Source organism: Primulina tabacum, chromosome 12, assembly GCF_025594145.1.
Source record: "Primulina tabacum isolate GXHZ01 chromosome 12, ASM2559414v2, whole genome shotgun sequence".
NCBI lineage: Eukaryota > Viridiplantae > Streptophyta > Magnoliopsida > Lamiales > Gesneriaceae > Primulina > Primulina tabacum.
The window spans coordinates 26,763,599-26,767,805 of record NC_134561.1 but is presented as its reverse complement, the minus strand read 5'-3'; the positions used below and the strand labels follow the sequence as shown (position 1 = coordinate 26,767,805).

The 4,207-nt window shown below is 31.9% G+C and overlaps 1 non-coding gene across 1 annotated transcript; it reads right to left on the bottom strand.

Moving 5' to 3' along the window:
• Positions 1–2,830: 2,830 nt before the first annotated feature.
• Positions 2,831–2,902, bottom strand: TRNAT-CGU (transfer RNA threonine (anticodon CGU)). Its single transcript has one exon. It is a non-coding gene; the product is annotated as a tRNA-Thr (tRNA).
• Positions 2,903–4,207: the final 1,305 nt, after the last annotated feature.

Here is a 4,207-nt window from a genome sequence, read left to right as displayed (position 1 = left end):
ATAATACATATCAACCATAACAATAAATAGATGAAGAAGAAGACATACCCGGACTGTTGAAAGTAGACGAAGTCATATGCATTGGTCCGAAGAACGTTGCTCTGATACCACTAAATGTAACACCTCTGACCAATTTTATAAAATAATACAGCGGAATACTAAATATTTTACTTAGAGGGAGGAAGGATTTAAAATTCTCTTGACATAAAACATTTACAATCAAAAGTATAAACATGATCAATCAAGTGTTGCATTAAAATACAAAATATCATTTTTGATCATGTCAAAAAGCTAGCAAAATAGCCTTCTTCCTTCCATCTCTATGCATATGACCTCGGCTCCAATCAACGTCCTGGCCCGTCCCTCTTATCTGCATCACATGAATAACTGGAATGAGTATAAAACTCAGCAAGTGGAACTCTTACATAGCAATGGATACATATCATACTCGTTAAAACATGGCTTTGAAAACATTAAATACCATCAACTCTGAAACATGAATAACATGGTATAGCATAACAATAACGATGGTATTTCTCTTTTCTCTGGTGGATTGATATTTCAACAGTATCTCTGTCTCTGTACCTATATCCCATCGATATAAATCGATTACTCTGTTGGGATATAAGTCTATGGTCGTTGATCAACTCATTGCATGCAATCTCTGACTATCTCTTTATCAATCCAATAAATCATTTGAACTCTCTCTTTGGCATTAAATCAAACACTTTGCATATTCTTCTCTTTTGTATTCCCTTTTTACACAATTGAGACATATAAAGCCTCTCATATATAACATGGTATATCTATAAATAATATGAATCAAATGGAAGGGAATAACATAGTAAAACCATTGAAATACAATACATATACTTCATGTGAGCACAAGAAAATGAATTCCACTTACTACACTTGGAGCACTTGATTCTAAACTCTTAGTTGAATCCTACAACAATAAACCATAAAATCAACACCATCAACAAACCCATGATTTTTTCCCAACACCAAAAACCAAGAATAAACTATACCACAAGCTTACCTTAGCTCTTTGAACCAACAATGACCTTGTTCTCACTTCAATAATCCAACAATAAGCTTGAATCAAAGAAAGGAAAGAAAGAAAATGGAACCCTAGCTCCCTTTCTCTGAAGAAACGGAGAAGAATGGTTAGAAATGGGAAAAAAAATGAGCAACTCTTATCTTATATCACTTAAATCTCGAAAACACGCTTTTACTATTCACGCACCGCGGGTGCGCTAGGCATTCTGCAACACTTCCGAAAATCCAAAGTTACGACCGCGGGTGCGCTGCATTATTGACCGCGGGTGCGCTGAAGGTTCTGCCCTGACACCGCGGGTGCACTAACTTTTATACCGCGGGAGCACTAGCCGACTGCGGGTGCGGTGTCTTTTGCCGTGCGGGTGCACTGTCACCTGAAGCCAACAATAAACTTTGCATCTAAAATTGAATCGCAACGTCGCTTCTCGTCAGAATTCGAAGCCGAATTACCATGAATTAAATCGCAACGACGCTACAATAAAACCACATATCAAGTATAACCAACGATACTATAAATCATAAATCGAAACTCTTAACATCTAAACTATACTTAAACTTGACCAAGTAGTCAATAAACGTATATTAAATCTTAAAGCGTACCGTTCACCAGGCTTGGATATTACATTTGTAGCGCTGCAACTCTCGACTTGAAGTTGTTGTATCTTAAGGACGATTGTCTGCAACGTATAACACTTCATACGGACAATTTCGTCTTGCGAAAAAAAGAACATCTTTCCATCGAATTACTGTTTATGTACTTGTTCAGAATCGAGAGAAAGATCAACAACAATAATTAATATTTAAAAAGATTACATTCACCTATTATTTTCTTTTTTATATCCAAATATCAAATACTTTTCTTTATCATAAAACTATGTTAGTATACATATTTATTTTTATTGGATATTATGATAAATCGAAAGAAATTATTTTTTTTAACTTATAAGAAGATATGATAATTTTCAAAAAAAAAAGAACGAAATATCACTTGACCTATAAAAATAGAAATACTACTACAAAATTATAAAATAATTGAGTGTAAATATTTATTCCACTTTCCCAATATATCCAAATATTTTCTTAGTATGTGCTATCTTATAATTACTATGTTATTAAAATTGAATTCATTATTCTAGCCAAATTTTGTGTCATGATTTATTTTTTAAATGAATTAATATCAAATATATGCCCTTATTTATTTTTGATTATATTGCAAATCTCAATCTTATCTAAATCTTTATTAAATTTAAATGATCATATTATTTCTTATATAAAAATTACTACAAAAGACCATAAATGCTTATAAAAATCTTATAAAAAAATTTACAAGTTTTAATTTTAACATAATATCTAAAAGTAAATTTAAATATATAATATCTACATTTTCAAAAATTTCTTAAAAATAAAAATAAGTATATCGAAGCCTTGTGTGCCAAAAAATCTAGTATTATATTAATCGAAAAATATATTTTGATATTTTATATTTGTTCTCAGTGATTTTGGTTATTTAGTATGTCACATTTCAATTTGAGTTTTATATCTTTCAATTTTTAACAATTTTAGTCGTTTTAAATCGGATGATGACGTGGAACTGCACCTATTCATTTTCATATGAAGCCATTCACTGTCATATAAAAAAAATTAAAATTGGACAAAATAAAAAGGGATAACAAATTGAGATTAAATTTTAATAATACATCTGATCTAAACTGAATAACCGATAGATGTATAAAATACAAAAATGAAATAATAACAAGAGGCCAACGCCAACAGCCCCCGGCGAGGATCGAACTCGCGGCCTTTCGCTTACGAAGCGAACGCAATACCACTATGCTACGGAGGCATTGTTTTATAATATGGTTAATCTTCTAATATTTTATTAATTCTAAACTATAAAAAGAAGCAAAGGCAGTGTCTGATAGGGTTTTGACCGGAGACACGAAGAAAACCTGTGTGGACACTGTTACTATTCCATAAGTTCCGATTACACTTGCTCATCACCTCGATGTTCTTTCCATATAGTTTTCTGATGTCGTTTGATTTTTAGTTAAAGTTACAATTTTTCGTTTTTTTAGTGGAAAATGGTTATGGATGATCGATGCATTATTGGTTTTTCATAAATGTGTACAATAACAGCAAATTTTATGATACAACTAAGTTCTCAAAATGGGTTGGACCCGATAGATTGGTCCGTCTCACCACATAAAATTAGTGGGTTGGTTGATAAAATCTCAATCTGCTCAAAATGCGAGGTGGGTTGCATCGTAAACACTGTGTAAGGTCCAAAATTAAAATGACGTAATCTAACTGCATGCAAATCTAGGGAAAATAGAAAATAGCTAATTAAAAAGTTTTAATTGCATAAATTGAATATAATGTACATGGTTGCATGTATAAAATATAATTTCTATATGAATGCATGTAAATTGTATTTTTTTAAAGGTTATTCGAGATGCGATCGAGGATCGGAGACCGATGGTTGAAAAATGGAAAAATATTTTTATTAAATAATTGTTTTTAATTATTTAAAATAAGGTTGACGCTTTATTATATTTTTAAGAATAAGGAGATTTGAGGTAATTTTATACGTCGAGTCGTAATTTTTAACGGTATTCTTTTTTCGACGAAAATATGAACTTTTTGAGAACTCAACAAATATTTTCACAAACTTTCCTTCACGAAATGTTTTAAAAATGCACTAATGGGCTTGATGGGTCTATTGTATCATGTTAATGGTCCTAGGATTGTACACTTAATATTTATCAAATATTTAAAGCCTAAAACCTCCCCATACCATACAAAAAACTCACGCCCCTTTCCCCTCATATGCAAGGAATCTCCCCTCCCCCTCAAACACAGCATGCACGCACGTATTATTGCAAGAGAAGCATTGTTTTTCTAAGGAAGAATTCAACCTAGGTTCTACATCGTCGTTCTTCGCATCGCCAACACGTTTTCGTGCGTAATATACACCAAGGCACGCCTGAACTTTCTTTCAAACATCTTTCACACCATATTATGTATATTTTACTATGTTTGCATGAGGAATATTATGCACAACTTTTATTTTCATTTTTAAGGTTATACATGCATAAAACTAGAGTTTTCTCTTTTTATAACTTTTCCTAATGATGCACATGTTGGATCT